Source organism: Pogonomyrmex barbatus, unplaced genomic scaffold (assembly GCF_055798465.1).
Source record: "Pogonomyrmex barbatus isolate J1 unplaced genomic scaffold, ASM5579846v1 scaffold21, whole genome shotgun sequence".
NCBI classification, from domain to species: Eukaryota; Metazoa; Arthropoda; class Insecta; order Hymenoptera; family Formicidae; genus Pogonomyrmex; species Pogonomyrmex barbatus.
The window spans coordinates 809,291-825,052 of NW_028297118.1; the positions used below are offsets into that span (position 1 = coordinate 809,291).

At 40.5% G+C, this 15,762-nt stretch overlaps 1 protein-coding gene and 1 pseudogene across 5 annotated transcripts in view; both read left to right on the top strand.

The window, feature by feature from the left end:
- Positions 1 to 15,762, top strand: part of LOC105423092 (uncharacterized) — a 203,730-nt gene that overhangs the window by 13,865 nt on the left and 174,103 nt on the right. For 4 of the 5 annotated variants that reach the window (XM_089078201.1, XM_089078200.1, XM_089078198.1 and 1 more), the window contains one exon: positions 14,811 to 14,935. The gene's annotated coding sequence lies outside the window, so the exon portion shown is untranslated. Of the gene's footprint in view, positions 1 to 4,315; positions 4,330 to 14,810; positions 14,936 to 15,762 lie in introns of those variants that run through there. The other variant, XR_016139529.1, reaches the window with a different exon arrangement.
- On the top strand, positions 1,009 to 4,310 carry LOC148936476 (uncharacterized; annotated as a pseudogene).

The following is a 15,762-nucleotide window of genomic DNA, read 5'->3' on the forward strand; positions in this document are numbered from 1 at the left end:
TTTCTCTGCCCGAGGGCATGCTGTATCAATGCGTCATCTAAGTTTATTACAAATTAGATGTCAGTATTGTAACGGTATATTAATGAAAACACAACCGATAGCATCTTGTTTGGAATGTATTGATGAACACGATAAATGTATAAACAAAATTTTCGAGGCAGGCCTCTCTAAAGTTGTTCTCTTCTTCTATTTTCGGCATAAGAAGCTTCGTTTGGATGCGATATTGCGGAGACCCTCCTAGTGAAGAGACGATATAAGACTTAGAACCCGACGTCGACAATTATCTGTAATATATCTCGTAAATTATATTAGTGAATATTCATTATACTAATTAGTTTCACGATTGCAGTTATATTACCTCTATTATATTTAATTCATACTGTTGTAGCCCGAATTATTTCCTACATTATTTATGCTATTACTTATCATATTATATCTTATCCTCATCCGATCATTCTCGAATCTCGGAATAGCCGCTGCTATGGAAACGCCGGCCAGAAATGCAAGCATGCAAAACCAAGTCTGCAAATTCCAAAGCAGAGCGCGAACAAGGAATTTGCGAGAGCGCGTCGTTCTGACCATATATGGTCCGATTTAGAATTATAACGCGACACTACTAGAATACTATAAAAACGGTCACTAAATCACCGAGAGCAGGCAGTCACAATACGTAACAAGACAATTGTACTTCGTCACGACCAGTCGTTATCAGTAATAGTGAGATTCACACGAAACATTGTCAAGAAGCCGTACCAATAAATCAGCTACTTAATGAAAGTGAATAATAATATTTGGCCAGAAGAACCTTCCATCTACGATCCTGTTCGGAGTTTTAATTCCTAAGTTTTAATTCCTCGGCGAACCCGACTTTCCCTAATTACAATCTTGTAACCCAATCCGGGCTACAACAATAAAATAATAATTGTGACAATGATACAGAGTTGATAGCAAATTATACACTGTGCATAATGTTGTCTGTTATATATATATATTATATATATTATAATGTTCTGTTACAAACCATGACTCTATTAATTCTATTAATTCTATTAATTCAGTTATCTCGCTAATTGACTGTGGCGAACAGGATTTAAATATTTCAACTATCTCTTTGCTCGACATGGGAGAGTGTGGAATTAACGTGCATCAACCCAATACTACAGAAACGTATACAACTATTGCAGCCGAATACAACTATGCCGAAGTGATTCAGTGTAAAGTGGAAATCACCATTTATCATTGTGGCATGCATTCGCATATATTTATAGTGCAAAATGGACATGCCTTGTACGTGCACGAGTCTGGATATATCATTTGACTTCGAATGCTTCAAGACGGATTTCTATCAATAGGATTGGAACAATCTATTCAAGGTTTGAGATCAAATCAAACAACTACACGCAGATTCACTCTTGCCGGACGCATCAATATGGATGACAGTTGCAAGAGAGTGCAGTATTCCGATCCTTACAGAACCTGGGACAACATCATTGTGCAAGGGACTGCGAAAATTACTATAAAAACCTCAAATGTTCCCGTATAACTGGAAACGGGAAAGATAATGTTAAAATCAGGAATCATCTGCTCGTTGAAAGAACTTTTTGCATCGACTCTATGGATGGATATTCATATTGGAAACTTGTGCCTACCACGTCATGCGATTTCCATCAGTACGATATTCTATACGAAAGACCAGCAACAAAGATCCAGAATAGCAACTCTCAGATGGTACGTCACCAATCATTTATAGTCTTATCACACAAGATATCATATTTGCCTTAACCGAAACCAAGGAACAACCTCTGTGCAGTTATTTATATTCTGTACCATACGGAACATCCGAAATTGTTTATACTTGAAACAAAATAGGGAGATACTATCTCAAATCGTGGCCATATCCCCAAACACAACAATTTAGACATTTTCGCATGAATTCTAAGTTTGTCTACGTAGAAAAACACGTACGAATTCAGATGAAGTCTCTTTATTATGATGTAATGCAACAAAAATGTAATCTCGAAAGATAAGTAATTACTAATACTCTGTCTTTCGCGACGTTACAGCCCGACGAATTTGCTTACCGCTTAATGAAAGAGCCAGGATACATGGTTGTAGTGGCAGGAGAAGCTATTTTTTTATTAAATGTAGTTGATGTTACAATTAGATGTAAAACGGTCTCGCTTTCCCGCGCGGAGAGCGGTCAGTCGGTTACCAGGAGGGAAAGCGAAGACGTTGGAGACAGAAAGTTGGTTATCAAGTTGTTAGGCGATAATTATAAGAAATAACAATGATTTATTCAACTAACAGTGGTGCGATGGAATGCACCGAATCTTTGCGTCAATGGTCGTGGCCATGAACGAGCGAGACGGCGATCGGCGCGCGGATAGTGTTTGGATACAAATGAGGTATCGCTCTGGCGGTCGGCGCGATACTGCGGTGCGAAGTTCGGTGGCGCGGGGCGCGCGCGGCGGCGGCGGTGTCGCACGTGTTCGTCGCGGACCTTTAAATCAGCGGTGATTTAAAACGTGCATGCGTGTCGCGGGCGTTGTCGCGAGGGTAGATATTCGCGAGATCGTCGGATCGTTTAAATCAAAAAACGGGTGTGCCCGTTCCCTGCCGAGAGGGCTCGGCTGACGGGAGGTGCGCTCCTCGTCTGTCTTAATGAATGCCGAATGAACTCGACCAGCCCCAACTGTGCGGAAAAAAAGGCGGCGGTGCCGAGTGTATTCGGCCGACCAGGTACCCTGGTGCTCGGAGAGGAACGATGGTATCGGGGAGAATTCCGATGCCCGGCAGAGAAATCTCGGGAACAGCGGAGTCGGATCGAGCGAACTCGACGCGCTGGGGAGATCCCAGCAACTCTCGGCTTGCTGTGCGAGGTACGGAGATACGGCTTTCGGCCAGGTCAAGCGAACTTGGCGCGTTGGGGAGGACCCCAACAAAACTCAGGCTTGCTACCGATTTCGGATGCTCGCTTCCTTGAGACGGGCTCTCGGAAAACGAGCGAGGAAGTCAACGAGGAGTCGATTTCCTGTGGAGAGTGATGCCTTTTTATACCCGAGATCGACCTCGGTATTTTCGGTCGGATCGGTCAGATTGGTCGATCTCGGAATTAGCATCTCTCTCCCCAGGAGCGGAAAAAAGGATCGGTTATAATTGGTTTTTTGGGGATTAGAAGGAATAGGAGCGGGGGATGTTTGAGAGTAGGAAAGGAATTCGGTGGGAAGGTAACGGCGCGGTGCGGGGGTGGTCACGCGCTTGTAGACGCGGTGCGGGATGCTCGCTCGCTTGCGTGGCGCGGCATCGGTGCGGCGCAGGACGCATTTACGCTCGGTGGTACGGTGCGGTACGGAGTGCGCTAGCGCTTGGTGGCGCGACGCGTGGCGCGGTGCGAGGAAATACCACGAAAACACACATATTTTCGGAGTTCGCGTATCGTAATACTTAAAAAAAGAGGCATAAATGCTTCTTGCCACTGCCGCGCACTCCGCCTGTTGTCGGCGGTTGTCCGGCTGTTGTTTCGGCGGTCCCCGACAGATGATCGGTCGGGGGAAAATCGGAGGAGGAACGGAGCGGAGGGATGCGCTCCGTTACAGATGTACCAAGGAATGTTATGGCGAGCTATCTGTTACTGTAAAGAACGAGAATCTCTTCCTGACACATTCTCACAAAATACGGCAACGAACGAGAATGTAATTATGAGCTATCAACGTTGTATCGCATCGAAGATACCTGGATACAATTTACGCCAGAGCCACAAATCAGACAAGTGTCACCGGAGCAAATACAACCAATGACATTTCTAACTTGGAAATATCTGACATTAGGACCACTAGCAGTCAGCGAATTTACTTGCAAAAGGATATCGAGAGACTTCGAGAACATCATGTTTGCCGCCGAGAAACCAGCTCTACTCAATTCGGTAGCTCGCGGAATGACCAGGCATTCATTTAATTCTGATGGTGTTTCTATGTATAATTTATTAGACGAAGTTTCTCTTAATAAAATTGTCGATAATACTGCTTCCAGGATCTGGAATGGCTTTGTAACGTTCGAGTCCGCAACTGCAGAAGTATTTGAGATATTCTTGATCATTCACTTAATTAAAGTCATCATTACCACAATTCATGGTTATGCTCTACACACTGCTTACAACTGCAATATGCATCTGCTGGGTGCCTCGTGGGGAGCTATCACACATCTGTTGCTGCATCTCGCTATAAGAAGGAAAGATTGGATAAGGATTCTTGAAGGAGTGACCCAGCGCGCGGCCAAGTCAGTCTGTACAATCCGGTCACAACTCGTCTAACGCCAGAAAATAATTCCCACGTAATTATACACGAACCATATTCTTATAAGGATCTATCGAATCATATCGAAAAGATAGAACAAATTCCTTCGAATATATAATAATCGGAATTTGTTCAAAAATAGGGGGGAGGTGTGACGTCCCGTAATTTCTTTTTCAATTTTGTATCTATTTTCCCGTTAATAATTTCCCGTTAATAATTTCTTAAAGACGCATGAGATATAAAAATAGAATAATTACTTTGCTCTTAGAATCGTCAACTTGACAATAATCTCTTTATTAGAATCGCATCTTCCTCAATTACAAGAGTAATCTTACTGGAAAGATAATTATATAATAATTATGCGTTCTGACTCTATTCTTTATACTCTATACCAGCGCTCGAATGCATATTTCGATCCGATTTCGAAGGCGACGCCTACAGTTCCCTCACCACCGCTCGAGTCTCAACGGCTGAATCGTTGAACGGCTGTGCTTTAGGGGCGTCGCCGTATGAGAAACATGCCATCCATGCGCCTTTCGTCCCGAACTGTCATTTAAACATCTGTTTGCTAAATTATTTTTATAAATAAATAAAATGTTGAATTTTCTATTATTAATATATTATATTTTGCTTTATTTATGAATATTTTTTTTCAAACGTAATAGGTCAAATATTTCAAAAAATATAAAAAATATGGAAAAACATTTCAGATAAAAGTTTTATAGCTTCGAGGGGGAAAGATAATAACATTATCAATTTGTAAATAGCGCCACTTTCGAGATTTTTTTATAATTGCCAAATTCTTTCAAATGAAATCATATACTTTTTGTTATATAATCCTCTTATTCTGGATATAAAATATTATATATATAATATTAAGGCACAAAAAGTTACTAATTTACAAGATATTTTGCTTTTTTCCGTCGTATTTTGACGTAAAACATAAAATAAATTAATCATTTTTTGGTGAACGTATCTTAATATTTTTCTGCACAGAATAATGAGATAAATCAAGTGAGGTAAAGAAAATACCAGTGCTTTTCAAAAAAACATGTGTAGTTGCAAACTGCAAAATGCATAACTTTTTTGGAAAACAACTATGTGTTTTTCTTTATCAATTAAGTTATCTCATTGTTCTGTGTACAATTATTAAAATACATTTACCAGAAAATGATTAGTTTACAAAATATTTATTTTTTTATGTCAAAATGATAGAATAAAGTACGAAATATTTCGTAAACTATTGATTTTTCATATTTGTATTTTAATATTGTTGTACCTCGGATGGGCTATGACATTAATATTCGGGATAGTTGGATTCGTCAAGTCTAAGGAGTTGGAACTCTGAGCAGGATCAAAGGAATGTAGGGGTCCTCGTGAAATCACTGACACACACTTTCTTTAATTGATTTATTTTAACAAGTGCATAAATACTTGATATTATAACGATTATATTTTACACACGTTTATGCATCGTCGGGCGGTTTGGCGCGTCTTGCGTTACTCTGGCGGCTGACGACCGAATGTGACACCTGAGCTGCTGATAATATGGCTCGCGTGAACTTCGCGACGGAATTCCGTAATATCTTGCGCGACTTTTATAATAATGATTCCGCACGACTTATAATTTTGACTCTCCTCATTCCGCTTTGTGTAACCGATTATATAGATTGATCGATGCCCGATCAGCATTCCGATTGGTTGCGTCGATCGATTGCGTGATATTGATTGATCAATATCACGCTCCGTTCGATCATCAAATTTAGGAATTTGCTGATAGGCTTTTCGCAATATTCTCGCGCGATGCATTTCTGCGGTCTTTCGAAAGATTGGTCGCAATTTCGGCGATCACACATTTGTGTCTTCTTTCCGAGACTTTTTCCGAGATTCATTCGGACTACTTTTGTTGCGGACTACTTTTATTATTAGTTGTAGGTCTGGCTACAACAATATATTTATTTTCAAAAAAACTAGAGGAATCATTGCATAACAAAAAATAAATAATATCATTTAAAAAAATAATAACCATAAAAAATCTCGAAAGTAGAACACTATTTACAATTTAATTAATAATGTTATCAGTTAATAATGTTATTTTTTTTCCTATAAAACTTTTGTCTGAAACATTTTTTCACATCTTTCATATTTTTTGAGATATTTGACCTATTACATTTGAAATAAAACATTCTGTATACATTTCATAAAAATAGTTTTAACAATAACTTATAATAATTAAAGTTTTGATAATAGTTTTGATAATAGCTTTCCATATCGTCCATAAAATATTTCATATACGTTTTAAGTGATTTTTTCAATAGATTTGTTTCATAAAAAATCGAATATATATTTTAATTTGCAAAAGCAAATTTCTATACCGTAAGATATAGAATTTATGTATTAAATCGTATATAATAAACAAAGAATCAAAAAAACAAAGAGAAACAATCAATTTGTATAAAAATATTAATTTGGTTTTTTGGATCATTTGTACGATTCTACTAAGGATATATCCATAAACACTTGTTTATATTAAGAATTGTATTATCAGCGAGGATAGCGATGCATAGCTTAAACATCCTCCTGTTTTCATAACTTTTAGCAAAAGAACATTTGTAATTAATATTAATATTTTAAATATTTCAATTTATAGAATGTAAATAATTACTAAAATAAAAATTTCTAAAATTTTGGAAAACTTGACGTTTTTGCATTTTATTATTTTGGCTCATATTTTTAAATACTTATTAAACGTTTATTATTATAATTTTTTTGAAAAACCTATTTTTTAACAAAAGAGAATTGGTTATTACGTGGAAAACATGGTTTTATTATAAAAAAAATAAATAAAAAGATATTTTCTCATATCTTGTCAAAAGTTATACGTTATATTTTTGCTTACAGTCCATTCTTCAGATAAATCTAGTAGCAGAATTATTATATTATAATAGCAAAGAAATAAGACATTAATAATTACAAGTATATTATTACATTTCGCTTGTAACGATACACCTCCTGCGCATCATTCCAAGTTGTAAGTGCGACCAGGCCGCGCGTCCGCTACCGAACACGCCGACCGACACGCGCGCTCAACTTACCGAACATACCGACGGTTGCGCGCGCAACCGAGCACGCAGTCGCCACGTACGTACTGAGCTCCGCCGATGACCCGCGCGCTGTTTGTTACTAAATTGTTAATACCAAATGCGGCCGGATATATAAACCCGGTCGAATCCGGATAAAGAGACCAGACCGATTCGATCTTCCGATCTGTCCACATCTCCGACCGATACCGGGAAACCGAGAACAAGCATTCCTGATCTCCGCCGAGCATACTCGACATCATAGATCCGGCATCATAGATCCGCACCAAGTGAGAAAAACGGGACAGAGTATTCTCAGTCTTCGCCAAGCATACTTGACTCTCGCTTCCTTCGAAACTGAGCATTCTCAGTCTCAACGCTTCCTTATCAACGATACGAGCTCCGAGACGGAGCATTCTCATCAATCGCGCCAAATGAATACATGAGCACACGGTCCCCGACAAGCATACTTGTCTCTCGTGCAGAATTCACGAAGCGGAGCGAACATTCTCGCTCCTAACATTCGAATACACATCGACCGCGCGAAAATACCGAGTAACGCGGCATGCACCGTCGACGTTATCGCCGAATCACCGCTCGATTAATCGCGCGCCGACGCGGCCAGTAGGCCCCGACACGAGCCAATCTCTCGCTCCGACGCACGCATCGCGCACTCCGTACACGTCGCGCATATTTCGTGCGCACCAAGAACTTCACGGCCAGCCGTATATCACGCTCGCCAGTAAGCACGCCCGGCGAACCCATTGTGTATTCACCTGGTTTGATTCGAATAAATACGCGTTCTTTTAACCAAACAACCGAGTTACACACTTTTATTAATTACCGAACCCTGCAACCAACGAGCACGTCCGCGCACCCGAATTCGCACGACACGTCCGGCGAGGACGGACCGTTATATAGCGCCCGAACAGGGACTGTGTTAAAAATTAATAAAAGTTAAATGACCAGTTGGATACAGACTCTTTCCAAAGCGGAGGCAATTCGTATAGTGTGCTTGCTAAACATCGAACCGGCCAATACACTCGACGAACTACGCCGTCAGCTCCGCCAGAGCCAAGCACTATGGCTACCCAAAAAACCGAATCCTCAACAAAATCCGTCCATGTTTTTCGAAGCACCATCCGTCGCGGCAGATGAATTCATACACGCGAAAATTATGAATCAAATCAGAAAGTGGAGGTGCCATTTCGATGGACGTGACCCTCTCTCTTTTCTCGAATGAATCTCGAAACTGCAGCGACAATACCGATATACCGATGCATCCATGCTAGACGGTTTACCCGAAATATTACGAGGAAACGTGCTCTCTTGGTACTGCAATAACATGAGCGAATGGGCAATGTGGGGAGATTTCTTGCACGCTTTTCGACGATAATATTTGCCAAAACGCTTCCAGGCTCGCCTAACACGAGAAATTCAGGACCGTCGATAGAAACGACGAAACGTTTGAACAATATTCCACCGCGGTACTCACCATGATGCGCCGCGCGGGAAACTTCTCGCGACAAGAAAAAGTCGACCGATTATTCGAGAACATGCGCGCCGAATATAAAATGTACGTTCGACTGACGTCACCGACATACACGACCTCGCGGACCGAGCTCAAGAATACGAAGATATTCAAAAAGTCTGCACCCACGAAGAAAGTGGGAAAAAACAATATAACCGGGGAATCGCCAATATTGCAACCACCGCATCCGCATACGACCGGGACAATACCTGTTGGCGGTGCAAACAATGCGGACATGACCGGTTTAACTGTAAAAGACCGCTGAAAAAATTCTGTTCTTAATGCGGAAAAGACGGTGTTTTGACAAAAGATTGTCATCCGCGGCCGGGAAACGCATCCACGGTACTACGAGTAGCCTATTACGCCGGGACTGGCAACACGAACCGCGTGAGAAAACCGCGTTTTACAAGAATTGTCCACCGAGCTAGCCAAGTTCAGCAACGTTCGCGGCCCCACCGATAAAATCTTGTATATCATCCGCGTTAAGACCGATTTCCCGATCAAACAACAATCTGACCCCGAAACGCCGCGATGCAACGCATCATCGACGATGAGGTGTGCGAGATGGAGGCGGAAGGAATCATCGAGCCATCGAGTAGCGCGTGGAGCTCACCGGTGATAATCGTCAAAAAAAAGGATGGTTAAACCACGGTTTTGTATCGATTTCTGTAAAGTTAACGAGGTCACCGAACGCGTATCCTCTGCCGCAGATAACGATCACCTTGGACAAGCTTCGCGGGGCCAAGTACTTATCCACTCTTGACCTTAAACAAGGGTACTGGCAGGTACCTTTGTCATCTGACAACCGTCCCATCACCACTTTCATCGTTCTCAGCCGAGGCTTAATGCAATTTCGAATAATGCCATTCGGATTGCATTGCGCCCCGGCTACTTTTCAACGCCTGCTGGACGTCCTAGGCCCTGAGCTGAAACCGCATGTATTCGTATACTTAGACGATATAATCGTAGTCAGTCCGACGCTTGAGAGCCATCTCGAACATCTCACGGAAGTATTTCGCCGATTATGCGAAGCCCGCCTCCACCTGAACCTCGATAAATCACTTCTGCGTGAATGAATTAAATATATAAATATCTGGGCCACATTGTAGACCGACAGGGCATACGAACCGATCCAGACAAGGTTCACGTGGTCTCACAATGGCCACCACCCACGAATATTCGACAGATAAGACAATTCGTGGGAATGGCCTCCTGATACTGACGGTTCATATCGAATTTCTCTTCCTTCGCGGCCCCTTTGATTACACTAACGAAGAAAAACGCGAAGTGGCGGTGGGGCTCAGAGGAGGACGATGCCTTCCAGGAACTCAAATGGGCACTCATCAAGTGCATGAGGGCACTTCCGCTCCAATCCTAGTATGCCGGATTTCGACCGGCGTATCGTGCTACAGACCGACGCGAGTGCATCCGGCCTTGGGGCCGTACTAACTCAGCAATTCGAGGAGGGAGAATGCATAACAGCTTACGCGAGCCGTTAAATTGGGTTGAGCGCAATTATAGCGCCACCGAGCTCGAGTGCCTAGCCGTCATATGGGGAATCCGCCATGCAAAGCTACCTAGAAGGATACGCATTTACTGTCGTGACCGTTCATGCCCCCCTCCGGTGGCTCCAGCGGAATCCCCGACGAGATGGCTGGAACGATGGACACTCGAACTCCAACAATACGTTTTTGACATCCGATACCGTCGGGGCCAACTCAACCGCGTAGCAGATGCCCTCTCCAGACGCCCCGCTATCAATACTATCCGCCCCGCTATCAATACTATCCGCCCCGCTATCAATACTATCCGCCCCCGTGTTGCTTGCCCATGGTACCGTCGACAATTTAAAAAAGTCCATGAAAAACTGGATGATTTTCGAGACTATCGTATCCGCCAGAACCGCTTATACCATCTCTTCTTCCATTCGACCGATTTCCGCGACACACCGGTCGCGGATCAATGGAAAGAGTGCGTGCCGCGCTGACCCGAGGTGTTACACCGCATGCACAACGAACCGACCGCCGGACACTTAGGCATAGCCAAAACAATCGCGCGAACGCCTCGCCTCTATTACTGGCCCGGGATGTTCATAGACATCACCCGCTATGTGCGAAATTGCGAAAACTACCTTGCCCACAAAGTCACCCAAGAACGCCCCACCGGTTTCCTTCCCACCCGCCACATGTATCCGAACCCTGGGAGAAGATCACGGTCGATCTTATAGGGCCGCTATCCCGCTCAATGGGCATACATGGTTGCTCGTCCGGTGCAGGACCGGTTCACCAAGTGGATAAAGCTACGACCCTTACGGCAGGCGACCGCAGCGGCCGTAACACAGGGTTTGACCGAACAAATCGATACGCCTGGCGAGAACGGATCGTTATACGCAAAGCAACGTGTAATAATATATAAGCATTAGTACATTTAATATTATTATTACATTATACACAAAGTGTAATAACATATAATAAGTATATTTAATATTATTATAGCATCAATAATATTATTATCTAATATCATTTAGTATTATTTCATAAATAGCAATTTTTATCTTTATATTTGAAATATTCACACAAGATAAAACACGCGGTTCATCTTTGGCGCGTACTCATGCCACGCGCGATCTGCAATTGTTTTATCTCCTTCGCTGTTTCTTAACGGTCTCATTAGTGAAACGTGTGCCATACAGATCTCGTGTGAACTTATAGTTTTGTGAAATTTGTATTGTGAAAACAGAAAATTTATAAATGAGACATGTGTAATAATTCTCTCTGTGACAATGCTACATGTGATAGCGTTTTATATATTATTGTGGTGATAGTGTTTGATAACGTGCAATAGTAATAATATTTATGAATATTATCTTTGTTCTATTTAAATATAATTGTATTTTTCCGAATTGATTCTCTGAATTCGTGAAGAATGGATAACAAGCAGAAATACCAACAATTTTTTGATAATGGAAGAACATTTTTTTGCATTTATTTGTAATAAAACTACTTGTCTTCTATGTGATTATCAACCCTCTATTATTAAAAGACATGTTGTTTATAGACATATATAATAATAAATATAATAATATAATAATAAGACATATATAATTTAGATGAGTATTCAAAATATGTGGACGAGGAGAAATGTAATTTGATTGAGGGATTAAAATTAGTGTATCGAGAAGGTTGTAGTTTTCGAGTTCTCAGGGAGATGTTTATAAATACAAAAGACAAACTATTTCGCCATTAATTAGTCATGTCGATTCATTTCGTAAAAAATTAATAGTATTTAAAAATCATATTGAAAATAATGTTTTTCATTTTTTCCCCTTCTTGTCAGATTCTTTTTGAAGAACATAGCACAAATTGCGATTTCAAAAATCAACTTCATTTCATTGATCCATAATGAGTCAATTTGATAAACATTTCAGTGACTTTGAAACACTTCGAAAAGATTTAATACTTTAAAACGTCTCTAGCTTCGCGTAGATCGGGTTTCGCAGGATAGCGTCGGTCGGGTATGGTCAGGATTTGATAAAAGAAATAAAATATCGTGAGCCTCTTTAGTTTATATATATCTAAGTCTATATTTACAGTTCTGACTGACTGCGGTTTTTTGTATGTACAATATTTACAAGTATCTTTCGAAATTTCGCCGTTGGTACGGTGAAAAGAAGCGCGGTTTCTATGTATTGTATAGTCGCTCTGCTCGCGGTCGGTTCTCCGAATTCGGCGCGTTCACGGTAGGCGCGGCGCGGGCGCGACGGTGCGCGAGGTTTTCGGCCGGCTTGTTGTGACGGATCAGCTGTTTGCGTGTATAGTTTGTCAGGGATTCGTGCTATGACGTTTCGAATGCAAGAAGCTCCCTGCTTCTCGATCGTCAGAGATGGAAGGTGTGCACAAGGGCTTATTTTCCTTTATTTATTATTTTGAGGAGCTCAGATTGAGAAGCTCCTCAATCTGTGAATAACTTGTGCGCTTGTAGATTAAAGGAGCGATCGGCCAGAAGCTCCTGGCACGATAGATAGCCCTAGATCGCTTTTGGAGATGACTGGGAGTATCGAGAGCAGTACTAGACTGGCTACTGTTTCGCCGGAGATAGGTCTCGATTATCTCTCGGAGTCGCTTAATATACCCGAGCCAGCCGTCGGTCGGGAATCGTCGGGTATGGGTCGGCCGAACTCGGATCGGGGTAGTTCCGGGGGATGCCTTTGCCGGAATCCTCGCGATAATTCGCCGAACGCGCTCGGGAATTCCGCGAGGATGTTCGGTGGCGCGGTCGATAGCGGGGCCGGCGGCGGTGACCTTACCGTGTGCGTGTTTGTCCACGCAGCGCGCACGTGAAGCCGCGTGATCTCTGGTTTGCCGCATCCGTTGTTCGACGGGATTTTCACGACAGTGGGATCGCGGAAGGATCGCCGTGTCGGCGCCCCGACGGTTGATCGGTCGGGGACTCTTTAATATTATTAATAATTAAGGGGGGTGAGTTGGGTATCGTTATAACTTTTTGAGAATCTTCTTACTGTGCAAATCGAGGAACAAAGCCTAGAATTTCAGGTAGAATTTTGTGATTTGCAATCAGATATTTTTTGAAAGCGCGATCAGAAAAACGATTTGAATTTTTTTAAATTTTAGATACATCGTGTTATCCTCTTCTTAAAAATTTTAGTCTTCGAATTTTCTTCATGTTTAGGTCCACATATTTATGCAAATGCTCTTTTTCTAAAATGAAACTAATAAAATCAGAAAAACGTTTTTCTTTAAGTGACGCATCATTATCCTCGCTGATGCGAGTTGATTCTGCTAAAATGTCCGTTGATGTATCAATTAAATCATGTAAACCAAGAAAATCAAATTAATATTTGAATTATTGTTTTTCTTTCTTTTCTCATTTCATTTTGTATATTTTAAAATGTTCTTATCAAACAAGGAAATGATATTTATCATTCTCGTCTTTCATTTATAGTGGAGTAGGCCTGGGGAAACCATTTAAAAAAAAACGCATCAACAATAGTACTTCATAGGTGATGTGGAAAGCTATTATCAAAACACTAATTATATATAGATTATTGTCACAATTATATTATTCTGAAAAAAAATATATATATATATATATTATATTAATAATACTATGTACTACATACTAATAAAAATTTAACATTTTATTTATTTATGGAATTAAAAATAATTTGGCAAAGATATCTGACAATTTAGGATGAAAGACATACGGATGGAATGTTTCTCATACGGCGACGCTCTTGAGGCACAGCCGTTCGTTGGCTCGGCCGTTGAAACTCGAGCGATAGTGGGGGAACTGTGGACGTCACCTTCGAAATCGGATCAAAATGTGCAACTAATTCCGAGCGCTGCTCTATACGAATTAATAAAGTAATTGATAAATTAAAATTACCGACGATTCGCTGATAAAAATACTGACTAACGATAATAGTATTAACTACCGATCAATAATATCTTTAGCCGATGAGGAAAATAATGCTTTCCTGATAATCAGTAGTATCTTTAAGCGATTTTATACGTAATTATTGTTCAACACGTTTAACATTACGATTTCTTATCAATTTTCATTATATTACAGCCACACAAGATAGAGAGGTTATGTTGCCTTAAGATTATGTCGTTTTGAGATTAGAGTTTTGTCGTTCACTTACGATCACTAAGGATTAGTAATTATTGAGTCATTTAAGTCACTACTCACATAATTCATTTAATTGTACATGCAATTCAATAAAGTACTTTTATACATGCAGTAAAATATGCTTTATCATACAAGAAAACAATTTACGAATCTGTATCGTGGTTGCGTCCTATATCGTAACCTCGATACATCACAGACGCATTACAATTGAAAGTTGCAACGATACAGACTGCTTATAATTTACAAAACTTACAGATAATCAAGAGGATTACTCATATCTATCCGTACATGACGGCTGCTTACGCTCTATTGAAGAGACGGATCGGCAACGAAGCTTATTGGCGGAAAATATCTCAAGGGACCAATCGACTTGCGCGTATGTAAGTATGTTCTTCTGTTTGATCACACGTCGCGCACTAAATTTACTCAACTGCTTTGCTTAAGTGAAATATTGATAAATTTCAAGTTATAATTCAGGTTTATTAATAATTATGATTGAACGATCGCATGAATGTGTCACAATAAATCATTGACAAAACTTAAGTCTCATTTGCAATCTCATTATATTATTCAAGCTGGTGAGGAATAATTTCAAGAATGCAATTAGGTTACGTAATATCAACTCAATCAAAAACTAAATCGTAAGTGCTCTGATATTTCAAATGGATTCAACAATGTTTAAATCTTAATAAAATGTCAATCGACTGCTGTTATATTATGCATAGACTCAACAATATGTAAAGTATTTCAAATTCTCAGTTATTTGCAATAAAATATTAATCATCTCTCCAAATATTTATCAAAATAGCAGCTGTATTTCAAATTATTATAAGTTATAAGCCGAATAAAAAATACTCTAAATATGGAGACGTTAAAATATTTCAGAGACTAAATCAAATTATCAAATATGTATCAGAGTCTAAGTCCTATATGTATCAGAGACTAAGTTCAAACTTACAAAATAAGGTATAACTTACAAAATAATTCCGGAGACTAAGTTCTCATTAAGGAGACAGTTCGTTTCTTTAGGAGACTACACTTGAAATGTTAACTATTCACTTACTATTTTCGGACTGCTCTGCTGAGCGCTCTCCGACATTTCTTATATACCCTTCGAAAATCAGAGGTTGCATTGCATGTTCTAGAACGGATCACCTCTAAGTTCTAAGAAACCCTAATTATTCTTTCCAAGAATTGATTTACGATG